This window comes from Bison bison, unplaced genomic scaffold (genome assembly GCF_000754665.1).
Source record: "Bison bison bison isolate TAMUID 2011002044 unplaced genomic scaffold, Bison_UMD1.0 scf7180017864527, whole genome shotgun sequence".
Taxonomy (NCBI): Eukaryota; Metazoa; Chordata; class Mammalia; order Artiodactyla; family Bovidae; genus Bison; species Bison bison.
In genome coordinates, this window is record NW_011495078.1 from 4,579,843 (window position 1) to 4,593,141 (window position 13,299).

The window sequence follows — 13,299 nt, forward strand, 5'->3', positions numbered from 1 at the left end:
GATGCTTTTGAACTGTGGTGTTGGAGAAGACTCTTGAGAGTCCCTTGGACTGCAGGGAGATCCAACCAGTCCATTCAGAAGGAGATCATCCCTGGGATTTCTTTGGAAGGAATGATGCTAAAGCTGAAACTCCAGTACTTTGTCCACCTCATGCGAAGAGTTGACTCATTGGAAAAGACTCTGATGCTGGGAGGGATTGGGGGCAGGAGGAGAAGGGGACGACAGAGGATGAGATGGCTGGATGGCATCACTGACTCGATGGACGTGAGTCTGAGTGAACTCCGGGAGTTGGTGATGGACAGGGAGGCCTGGCATGCTGCAATTCATGGGGTCGCAAAGAGTCGGACACGACTGAGGACTGAACTGAACTGAACTGAGAAACACCCATCCATTTTGAACTCTATTATTAGAAAATGAAAGGAAACAAAATTGTTTAAAAACGTTTGACTGCTTGCACATGTGACAAAGCATCAAAACTCCTCTGCTGTCAGGGATACTGTCTGTAGACATCAGTTAGGCTGAAAATGTGAAAGACTTTTGAAGAGCACCTAGTATTTTCCATTCTCCTTCCCCTCTACCTTGATGCCACAACATATGATTTTGGGTTGCTCTTTAAGTGCATGGCTCAGACATTAAAGAATCTACCTATAAGGCAGGAAACATGGGTTCGATCCCTGGGTCAGGAAGATCCCCTGGAAAAGGGAATGGCTATCCACTCCAGTATTCTTGCCTAGAGATTTCCCGTGGACAGAGGAGCCTGGCCAGCTACAGTCCATGGGCTTGCAAAGAGTCAGGTACAACTCAGCTACTAACACTTTAACACTTTAAGTGCACACACCAGCTTTGGTACTCAAAATCACTTCAAAAATTAACAGCTGTCTCTTGGGGGAAATGTTTCTGCACAGCTCCAAAACTGTTTTTGTATATTATACTAAAAGCCTTCAAAGAGCAAAATAAGAACAAAATGCAATTGGTTGTAGCAATGCTGAGGAGCAAAGTGAAAAACGTAGGGCATAGATTTTTTTTTTCTAATGTGGATCTCTTCCATGCCCTTTTAGACTAGGCAATTTTGTCCAGTCTAAAATTAATGCAACTTCAAATATGCACAGTTATACATAGCTCGGCAGGGAAAGAAACACTGATCATGTGAACAATTAAGAAAGCCACAATCTGGACCACTATTTTCCAGCAAATTATACCTATGTAACATTTAAGATCATTCAGACGGTAGAAGACAGTTGACTAGCACAGACAAAAATATGCAAATAACCAAAGGAATATGGAGATTGTTATTGCAAGATTTTTTGTATTGGATGGACAGCCTTAGATCTCATATTCATTCTTGTAATCCCCTCTTTACGCTGCCCTGGGCAAATATTTTTATAGAAACTACATTTGTTGATTTTCCATTTCAAAATACATGCTACTTAGCTTTCACTTGGTAAATTGCAGACCCTTGAATATAGGACTACCCACAGCCATCACGGGGTCTCAGTATTAAGGTGCCCTCAACGGTTCTTTTCCTCTGCTCCCCAGCCTGGTTGGCACCTTTCTCTTTCACCCCATTCTTATCTCTTTCTCTAATGCCCTTTCATTTTTCTTCCTTGTGTCTCCTTTGTATTTCTCTCAATACCCACTAGGCATGCAATAAATATTTATCATCTTAAAGTTTGTAATTTTCCTACTTCATCTTACTGTTCCTTCCACACTGAAGGGCAAAAATAAATAAATAAATAACACCCCAAAGAGAAGACACATGGACCTATGAAAGTCAATACAAGAATGTCAATATATTCACACAAAAAAGGACTGAAAGTCTTTTTCACCCCAACAGGCAACCAGAGATAAAGTTGCTGACCTTATTCTGTGCTTCTAGTCCACAGGCATAGATACAGAAAAGCTTTTGAAATTCAAGGGCATATAGAACAGAGATGAAGGAGAGAAAAAGAGATTTGGTGCTACAGTAGAGTACTTCTTCATATAAAATTTAAACATTCTAGTTTATTAGATTGAGCCATATGAAGTTGCCATTTTTATAGATCAAAATAGTTGAATACCAGACTCAACCTAATAAATTTGGCTCGATTAGAGCTCAACCTAATAAAATTAACACTCTCATGAAAAATTTTTTCTATCCATAGAAATAGAAGCCTGCTTCTAGAATCCACCTGCAAGGCAGGAGACCCCAGTTTGATCCCTGGGCCAGGAAGATCCCCTGGAGAAGAGAGAGGCTACCCACTCCAGTTTTCTTGGGTTTCCCTTTTGGCTCAGTTGGTAAGAACCCACCTGCAATGTGAGAGACCTGGGTTCAATCCCTGGGTTGGGAAAATCCCCTGGAGAAGGAAAGACTACCCACTCCAGTATTCTGGCCTGCAGAATTCCATGCACTGTATAGTCCATGGAGTCTCAAAGAGTTGGACACAACTGAGCAACTTTCACTTTTACTTTAACATTTCTCCGAGACAGTTTAGCCCCAGACACTTAGCAACAGCACATTCTTTCAGGGTAACCAACAGTAGCTTCCTTCTCAACAGCAAAATCATAAGAGGAAAGCCTTCCCTATAACGAGTCTAATCTCCCACCACCAAGAGGAATCGTGCTCCTTTGCTTTTCCTTCGTCTTGCATGGACTTGGAGCTCAGTTTGGAATCTGAGGCAGTAAAGATGGTTTTGCTGAGGCAGCAACAGGAAGATGAGTGACCCTGGGAAACCCCTACCTGGCAAATGAGCTTCCTGGAGCCCAGGGAGACTTTAATTAATGTTAATGGAGAAACCTCCTTCAAAACCTAATTAAGCACTTGAATGTGTTCTTAATGATCTCTGCTCCCAGAGTCGGGGTGCAGCGAGGGGAATTGATTTAACACCAGGAATAAAACTGTAGACGTTCACCGGTCCAGTCTGCTGCCTTTTCTGGGGAAGCTTTGCTTTCCCTGGTAAACAAGCCTTCCCCCGGTTTTCTCACGCACTCTGAAGCCTCTGTGGGCTCCTCGCCCTGCTCTCCTGAACTGTGCGATGCAAAGGTTAGCAGCTGAGCTAAAGGCCTCCCTGGATGCATAATAACAGTTACATAAAGCACTTTCCAAATACAAACAGACTTTGAGTACCCAATTATGCTGCTGGTGTTGTGCGTCCCCCAGCAAGAGAAAGGATCCCACACTCTATCACCAGGCCAACAGGATGACAATTCCCTGTCCCCAGGGACAGAGGGCGTTCTCCAGCAGCACACGGTCCCCACCATCATGACTGGTATTGATTTTAGATGACTGTTTCCCATCATATAGTTCTTTGTTGTGTGTGCATGCTCAGTTGTGTCCGACTCTTTTTCTTTTTTTGTCCGATTCTTTGAGACCCCGTTGACGGTAGCCCGCCAGGCTCCTCTGTCCATGGGATTTCCCAGGCAAGAATACTGGAGGGGGTTGCCATTTCCCATTCTAGGGGATCTTCCTGGCCCAGGGATCAAACCCACTTCCCCTGTGTCTCCTACACTGGCAGGGGGGGTTTTTACCACTGAGCCACCTAGGAAGCTCAATAATAGATTGTAGCTGCCATTAACCTTCTTTGAGATTAATCTTCATTGATATAACCGTTTAGCCAAATTAACCAAAAAGACACAGGTTGATAAACAATGGTACCACTCGTTTTTACCAATATATCTGGCCCAGGCCCATCACATAATACTTTGTAGATGTTGATGGAATGATCAAGTTAATATTCAATAAAAAAAGGCGATCCATTCTTTCTGCCAGTGTGTTATACATAAAGAGCTTACATTATGAAACAGCTGTCTTTGCCAACACATAACATTAGCAAAATCTTATTAGATTTTATTGTATTTTATTTTTCCTTACATACATATGGTTCTTTTTATCCTTCCTAAAATCCTGTGAAATTGGAATTACTAACTGAAACTCGAATAAGTAATCTAAGTGCAAATAAATGCCCTTCTTCAACCCATCCAAATAATAAGTGACAGTGCTCACAGCTTTTCTCAGATCCTTGTCACTTGAAGGGCTCTTATCTCTCCATTAGGTATTCTTTTCCATTCTGTTGTCAATCTCATCATGTAAGTCTTGCATGTATTGGCTGTGGGGGGAATGTTGATTGTTTCACTTATACCTACACTCTTGTCTTTGAAGACATGAAAATCACCAGTACTATGCAAACTTGAATGATGTTATGGAGAAGACATTTCAGAAAAATAGCGTGCTCAAATTTTAACTTAGAGTGGCCATCAAGACTATTTGATCAGAAGGCCCAAATCCATTCATAATGATGTTTAAACGTTCTCAGCAGGCATTGTGTTTACCAAACATCTTTCCTGGAAGGATTTTTACACACCTTGTGTCTTGAACATTTTTAGCTGCGACAATTAACCCATTCAGTAACTCTTCATAGATCAAGGCACAGTGCTAGACATAGAGTTGTTCAGTCTCTAAGTTGTGTCCCATTCTTTGTGACCCCATGGATGGCAGCACACCAGGTTGCCCTGTCCTTCACTATCTGCTGGAGTTTGCTCAAACTCATGTCCATTGAGTCAGTGATGCCATCCAACATCTCATCCTCTGTCACCCACTTCTCCCGCCTTCTATCTTTCCCAGCATCAGGGTCTTTTCCAATGAGTCAGCTCTTCGCATCAGGGAGCCAAAGTATTGGAGTTTCAGCTTCAGCATCAGTCCTTCCAATGAATATTCAGGGTTGATTTCCTTTAGGATGGACTGGGTTGATCTCCTTGCTGTCTGAGGGGCTCAAGAATCTTCTCCAGCACCTCTACAAATATCAGATAAAGTGTAGCTGTAATGAAGAGTCTAGTCTGTGACAGACTGCCTCAACACTACCTGCCTCTAAGGAGAAATTAAGGCAAAAGCAGGTGTAGCCTGATTCACAGCCAGTCAGAACTGCAGGATTTGGGAGCAACTGCATTGCTTGCTAGAGGGAAAGACGGTCACTCTTTTTCTACAAGAAATATTGGGGTAAAATATTACATACAAGTGACAGTCTGTGTGGAAGTACACAGCATCTGTGGTTTGTAAAATGGAAGATTTATAGAGAGGGACTGAAGCTTGGACTCAAACAGGAAGAGAACCATTGACGATGAATGATACACAACCTCAGAGAATTTTCTACCCTGTTCTGATGGTATGTTGGCTTGCTCCATCTACACTTTTTATTTGGCCAAAAAGAAATATCCTGAGGTGATGTAACACAAGAATGTTTACATACAACATACACAGTATTGAATGGACCACATGCTTTTGAGAATATGGAATATCTAGCAGTCATCACAGAGGTCTCAGAGCTAAGTGGCTGGGTGCATGAGAGTTGAAAATAGCTAGCCTGTGTGTAAGTCCTGGCCCCTTGGCTTAGCTTGCTCACTTCAGTTGGGGAGTTAGCTTTCTGGGCCTCATTTTTTCACTTCTGTTTAAAAAAAAAAAGGATGAATACTGTTATTTATTTTGGGGGGTTTCTTGAGAGGATCAAGTAATACTTTTATCAACAGCTTCTGGTGTATGCGTGGCTCAGCAGTAAAGAATCTGCCTGCAATACAGGAGCTGCAGGAGACCTGGCTTCGATCCCTGGGTCAGGAAGATCCCCTGGAGAAGGAAGTGGCAACCCACTCCAGTATTCTTGCCTGGAGAATCCCATGGACAGAGGAGCCCAGCAGGCTACAGTCCAGTGGGTTGCAAAAGTGAAAGTGAAGTCGCTCAGTTGTGCCCGACTCTGCGACACTGTGGACTATAGCCTGTCAGGCTCCTCTGTCCATGGGTTTTTCCAGGCAAGGGTATTGGAGCGGGTTGCCATTTTCTTCTCCAGGGAATCTTCCCAACCCAGGGATTGAACCCAGGTCTCCCCCATTGCAGGCAAACGTTTTCCATCTGAGCCACCAGGGAAGCCTTAGAGGGTTGCAAACCTGAGTGACCGAGCACAAACAAGTGCTGTGTAAGTGTCGGTGCTCATCAACTTCGTTTTTCATAAGATGCTGTTTCTATCTGATCTGAAATCACCAATTTGCTGTAATCATCATTATATGTCTTCAAATTTGTAGCAGGAAACTGGTGTTACATTTTTTCAGCTGGTTGGATTTGAATTTCAACCATCGGGACCTTATGTTTTGTCACCTACTCACCTTGTTCCACAGTGAATAAATGACCTCTCACACCTCTCAACTATGTGAAAGGAGCAGGTTATTGGATAATTTTTCACCAAACAGAAGCAATTTCCATCTAAATGTTAACAAATTCCAATAAATATGCAATTAGCCTTGTTTCGCTCTTGTAACAGCATACATTTTCTGGCTGAAACTGACTTTAAACAATGAAGAACATGTTACATTGTAAGGAATAAAATCAAACTATAATTTTGACAGGATTTCCTGATTTCTGGACTTGATATCACACAAATAGCACTGCTTTCTGATCTTTCCCACCCAACGTCTCCCCTCCAGTCAGTTACTTTGGCCTTGGTGTGTGTTTAAACAAAGGCATTCACTCCGGTAAATCGTCCTCCTCCCCACTCACTGACTCTCAAGAAAACAACCTTCATGAAGGGAACTAAATGTTCTAAAGGCTCTTGGAGTCATAATTCTACCCAGAGGAAAAAAGCATAAGGAGGGTGCATGGCTGTGGAAAGTAGTCAGGTGTTTTTATTTTTAACTTGTAAGGAATAGCTCAGTTCTAAGTCCACTGTAAGGAAAGGCGGGAGATGTTTTTTCTTTGAGGAGATAATGAAATCTGGCCAACTGTAAAGAAATGTGTGTGTTTTCTGTGTGTGTGTATCCATGCGCATGTCTGTGTGTATATCTCTATGTCTGTGTATATGTCTCTGTGTCTGTGTGTGTGCCAGAACACTTTATAAATAAATATCTGTGAAAGGGAAATATATTCAGATTTTAAATGGACATAGTGAAAATGTTTATCAAGTGCAGTTTCAAAGATAAATAATTTTGGTGTCCATTCTATGTAATTTAATAGTCGAATAAATGTTCACAGGAGACATAGAGAAGGAGCGAGAGAAAGAGCAGGATTGAGGGCCAGGACTAGGAAAAGCAGCTTCCTGATTTGGTTGGTGGTGGCTGTTAGCTTTAGTGACAGGCAGGGGATGCACACGACTGAGCATGTAGCACAACTGTTTGCAGACGTAATCCTGACTCTTTTCTCATTAACAACGGCATACTCATGTCACCGGAGCTTGGCGTTACGAGTGTGTGTTAATAAGATCACAAACATGGCGATGCTTCGCTGTACTGAAAATCTTTCACTATAGAGGAAAATGCATAGCAGTTGCTGAAGTATCTTCTTGAGATGAAACAAAGTACAAAGCATTAAAAATGTTCAAATCTCCAACGCCTATCCCCAGAAGACCCAGGAACAACCTACAGAAACTCTCAGAAGTTAGTGTTTTCTTTACACCGGAGGTCTGTGGGGTACAACAGAGCACATTTTGTTCAGGGCAGGAGTGCAGAGTAAGGTGGCCTGAACTCAGCCAGGCTTGGCTGTGTTCTCTGCCCGTGGGACTTGGGCATTGATGAAATTCTCTGAATCGTAATTTTCACCTCATGAAACTGGAACAAGCGCGCTCACCGGACGTAGGCAAGGCTTTGATACCTAGGTGAGGAGCTGAGCACAGGCATACCTCGGTTTTACGGCATTTGCTTCCTTTGAGTGTTTTTCACGAATTGAACGTTTGTGGCAACCCTGGTCTCTTAGGTCAGTTGGCACCATTTTTCAACAGCATCTGTCACATGTTGGTAAGTCTAATAAGTTTTCATTGCTATGATACCCGTTACGGCGATCTATGATCAGTGACCGTTGAGGTTATCATCATAACTGTTTCAGGGACCCACAGTCCCTGCCGTAGAAGATGACCAAATTAACTGACAGAGTTTGCGCGTATTCTGACTGCGCCACTGACAGGCCATTCCCTGGCTCCCTCCCTCTCCTCAGGTCTTACTTGAAGCACAGCAATGTTGAAATTAGGCCAATTAATAACCCTAGAATGGCTTCTAAGTGTTCAGATGAAAGGAAGAGTCACGTATCTCTCACTGTAAATCAAAAGCTAGAAATAATTAAGCTTAGTGAGGAAGGCATGTCGAAAGCTGAGACAGGCTGAATCCTAGGCCTCTTGTGCCAAACAGCTAGGCAGGCTGTGGATGTTAAATGGAAGGTTCTCCAAGGAAATTAAAAATGCTTCTCCAGTGAACACACCAATGATAAGAATGTGAAACAGCCTTACTGCTGATGTGGAGAAAGATTTAGTGGTCTAGAGAGGTCAGACCGGCCGCAACATTCCCATAAACCAAAGCCTCTTCCGGAAGGCCCCAGCTCTTTTCAACTGTAAAAGGCTGAGAGAGAGAGAGGAAGCTGCAGAGGAAAAGCTGAGAGCTGCAGAAGGTGTTGCTTCATGATGTTTAGGGAAAGAAGCGGTGGCCATAACACAAAAGTTCAAGATAAAGCAGAAAATGCTAAAGTAGAAGCTGCAGTATTTCCAGAAGATCTTGCTCAGAGTATAAATAAAGGTGGTTGCACCAAACAACAGATTTTCAATGTAGACAAAACAGCCTTCTGTAGGAAGGTACCTATAGGTATCTAGGACTTCCATAGCTGGAGAGGAGAAGTCAATGCCTTGCTTCAAAGGACAGCCTGCCCCTCTTGTCAGGGACCAATGCAGCTGGTGGCTTCGAATTGAAGCCAGTACTCATTTATAATTTGAAAATGCCATGACCCTTAAGAATTATGCTGAACTGCCCTTCCTGGAAAAACAATGGAAATGGAGAGAGACTTTTTGGGGGCTCCAAAATCACTGCAGATGGTGACTGCAGCCATGAAATTAAAAGATGCTTGCTCCTTGGAAGAAAAGCTACAACCAATCTAGACAGCATATTAAAAAGCAGAGACATTACTTTGCCAACAAAGTCCATCTAGTCAAAACTATGGTTTTTCCAGTAGTCATATATGGATGTGAGAGTTGGACTATATAAAGAAAGCTGAGCACTGAAGAATTGATGCTTTTGAACTGTGGTGTTGGAGAAGACTCTTGGGAGTCCCTTGGACTGCAAGGATATCCAACCAGTCCATCCTAAGGGAAATTAATCCTGAATATTTATTGGAAGGATTGATGCTGAAGCTGAAACTCCAATACTTTGGCCACCTGATTCAAAGAACTGACTCATTGGAAAAGACCCTGATGCTGGGAAAGATTGAAGGCAGGAGGAGAAGGGGACGACAGAGGATGAGATGGTTGGATGGCACCACTGACTCAATGGACATGATTTTGAGCAAGCTCCAGGAGTTGGTGATGGACAGGGAGGCCTGGCATGCTGCAGTCCACGGGACTGCAGAGTTGGACATGACTGAGTGACTGAATTGAACTGAACTCTTCCTGTGCTCTATTAATGAATGAAAAAGCCTGGATGTCAGCACATCTACTGGCAACATGGTTTACTATTTTAAACCCACTCTTGAGACCCAATGCACAGAAAAAAAATATTCCTTTCAAAATATTACTACTCATTCGTAATGCACCTAATGGAGAACTCTGATGGGGCTGGACAACAAGATTCATGTTGCTTTCATATCTGTTAACACAACATCTATTCTTCTGCCTGTGAATCAAGGAGGAACTTCAACTTTTAAGTCCCATTATTTAAGAAATTCATTTTGTAAGGCTATTGCTGACCTAGATGGTGATTCCGCTAATAGATCTGGGCAAAGTCAATGGAAAAACTTCTGGAAAGGACTCACCTCTCTAGGTATCATTAAGAATATGTCGTGATTCATGGGGAAAATGCAACTATCAACATTAACAGAAGTTTGAAAGAAGTTGATTCCAACCCTCATGAATGACTTTGAGGGGTTCAGGACGTCAGTGGGGGAAGTCACTGCAGATGTGGTAGAAACAGCAAGAGAACTGGGATTAGAAGTGGAGCCTGAAGACACCGCTGAATTGTTACAACCTCATGATCAGACTTGAAAGGATGAGTAGCTGCTTCTCATGGGTGAGCAAAGAAAGTGGCTTCATGATGCAGAAACTGCTCCTGGTGACGGTGCTGTGAAGACTGTTGAAACGACAACAGAAGACTTAAAATCTTGCATCAGCTTAGTTGATAAAGCAGTGGCAGGGTCTGCGAGGTTTGGCTCCAGTTTTAAAAGAAGTTCTGCTGTGGGTGAAATGCTACCAAATAGCATTGCCTGGTACACAGAGATCGTTTGTGGAGAGAAGGGTCAATCAATGTGGCAGACTTCACTCTTGTCTTCTTTTAAGACATTGCTGCAGCCGATCCAGCCTTCAACAACCCTCTGCCCTGATCAGTCAGCAGCCAACATGGAGGCAAGACCTCCCACCAGGAAAGGCTGAGGATCAGACACCACTCATCCCTGCTTTCTCCAAACCAAAGCACCTCCTGGTAGCACACGGTCCACCATGTCTTGCCTGGTTTTCTTTAACAATACTATGCTTGGTGCCAGGGAAAATGTCTCATCACAAAGCTTTCAAGCTACCCTCCACCCTTGGTGGGAATTCCCTACAGCCAGGCCGATAGGTGACTCTCAATAAATAGATGTGGATTAACGGACAGATCGAATGATACCTTTGAAGCCCAGGCTGGAAGCAACCAGTCAGCTCCTGTGTCAGCTGCAGCCTCCCAGCATGTACACTGTCGATACTGTGCATGAAATAGGTAACTAACGCACACCTGTGTAGCACAGGGAACCCTGCTCAGGGCTCTGGCGTGGGCATCGTCATCTCCATAAGGAGCTGTCATCTCTCCTGTTCTTGGTCCTCAGAACAGGACCTGCCAGAATAAAGCAGAGAACCACAATGAGCGCTGTTGAGCTTGGACTTGATGACAAAGGACCGGAAGTGCTGCTTCTCACCCATGGGAAAAATAAAGAACGCAGCGTCCATTCAACCAAGGGGCAAAGACATTATTATTGTTTTAATTGACAACCCCTGTGGCTCTAATGGGCTTCCCAGGTGGCTCTGATGGTAAAGAACCCACCTGCCAATGCCGGAGATGGAAGAGACGTGAGTTCAGTCCCTGAGTTGGGAAGATCCTCTGGAGAAGGAAATGGCAACCCACTCCAGTATTCTTGCCTGGAGAATCCCATGGACAGAGGAGCCTGGCGGGCACAGTCCATGGAGTCTCAAAGAGTTGGACACGACTGAAGCAACTTAGCACAGCATAGCACACGCTTCTGATATCATAAAGGATTTGTTACCATGTATTATTCATCAGAAATGTCTTGACAATACTGCAAAGAAGTAGAAAACTTAGATGTTTACCCCGGGCATTTTATACACTAGTATTATAGTCCAAGGCTATGTAAAATGATCAGATTGTTAGATAACTCATTTTACTTTATTACTGCAAGTTTTCCGTATTTTACTTTGGGGTCTATGATAAAATTATGCCTTGATTCTCTTTTAGACCTTTATTATGTGTTTTCATTAAGTGAAGGAGTTATAGTGTATCCCATTCTATTTAGTTTTGTGAAAAAAAGAATACATGTGCATTTTTTAGTTAGTGTATTGGTTACCTATAATAGTTCTACTGAATGCACTGATATTTTCTAGACATGCTCTAGATTCTGGGTTACAACATTCATTTATTAATCAACTGCTCCATGAATTTGTGTGCGACTCCTATAAAATAAGGAGAATCTATTGTACTAACTCCCGTTTCCTTGATGAATGCATTATCCTTACCATGCTTAAAGCTAGTTTCAGATTTATCTGCAGACTTACTTCCATTTCCTTCTTCAAAAAGTTGTATTCCCAAATTTTTAATCCATTTCAACATTCTCAATTCACTTAACTTTGGGACTCCAGACTGAATTTATGTCGAAGTGTTTCCTAGCTGTCTTTTTAAAGCTGTAAATTCTAATGGGATCACTGGCACTTTGATGGGAGTTAATAAAGACCTCGTTAAATGCAGGGTATGTCTAGAGGACCATGGGACATAATACCACCACGTTTTCAAGGTGTTGACTGGCTGACAGCCTGCAGAACAAGCTGTTATTTGTCCCCTTCCTTTCCTGCCCCTCGAAAAGGCTGTTGAGAAAGCGGCTGTTATGTCCACCCGTGGCCGACACGCAGAGGTGGTTTCCATTAAAGGACTTCTTTCCTTTTTGTTTATTTTTCAATAGACTCGTTTACTATCTTGGACCCACAGTGTTATTAAAATGCTGAGCATACTCTCTGTGTCCTCTTGTTCACTTCACGCCTGAATTTTTCCAAAGTTACGCCACATGCACCATCTTTAAAGCTCCATCTGCGGTCCAAGACCCAGGGTTTCGAGGCCCCCTTTGTGCCGTGTAAAATGACGAGGCACCTTCATTCAAGGAGTCCATCACTGCGAATGCAGCTGCAATGTTAGAGCTGTCCATAAAGAAAGGGAAAGCCTTGCCTGACGTTTTGGCAATTCTCAGCCGTCCCTGAAGAGACACTAAATACGATCTTGGTTTTCCCAGCCGGATAAAGCAGAAAGTGCTGGTGTGATGGTTCAGCCACTCCAGGATCAGGTGTTTTTCTGAATACTCCCTGGCCTCGTGCTCCCGGCGCTCATCACTGGGTTCTTGCTGCCTGACCTTCCCCTCCGATGCCCACGGCAAGGCTCCTGACAGCCTGGTCACTAACATGAGCTTTCACTTCTCCCACTTCTACCATTATGAACATTCATTTTAGAGGTGCCATAGAACTGTTTTGGAAAGGGATGGGCTAGTGTAATCTGACTTCTGGACACTTCTTGCTGTAACCCCGGCCAGAGCAGCTCGTCCATCTCAAATGATAGGTTCAGAGCAAATCCCTCCCTCGGGGCTCTGCAGGCCTTCCTGAGTCCTGCTCATTGGACCACCTCCTGCCTCCTTTATGCAGAAATCCTTCTCTGCCTACACCCCACCCCATGTGTTTCTCAGCACCCAAACCACGGTATCCGCTGGGAAAGAGAGATTCATTTCAGGAAGTAGGCTTTTCACTTTTCATTTCTATAGGCTTTATTTGTCCTCCCATAAGAGAGTTTGCTGATACCTCTAAAGGGATCCATAGGACTCAATATCTTGGAAGCACATCAGAGTTCACAGTTTGAGTCCGTTCTCTGCAGGATCTCAGAGTCAAGAGGACTGGCTCACACGAACCAAATAGCCAGAGAGTACAGTGGACACCTGGAGGTTTCCTTGGAGGCTCAGACAGTAAAGAATCCGCCTGCAATTCAGGAGACCCAGGTTCAGTCCCTGGGTCGGGAAGATCCGCTGTTGAAGGGAATGGCAACCCACTCCAGTATTCTTGCCTGGAGAATCCTATGGACAGA

The 13,299-nt window shown here is 43.5% G+C and overlaps 1 protein-coding gene across 1 annotated transcript in view; it reads left to right on the forward strand.

Annotated features, from left to right (window-relative positions):
* Positions 1–13,299, forward strand: part of FAM155A (family with sequence similarity 155, member A) — a 602,979-nt gene that overhangs the window by 554,255 nt on the left and 35,425 nt on the right. The window lies entirely within an intron of this gene.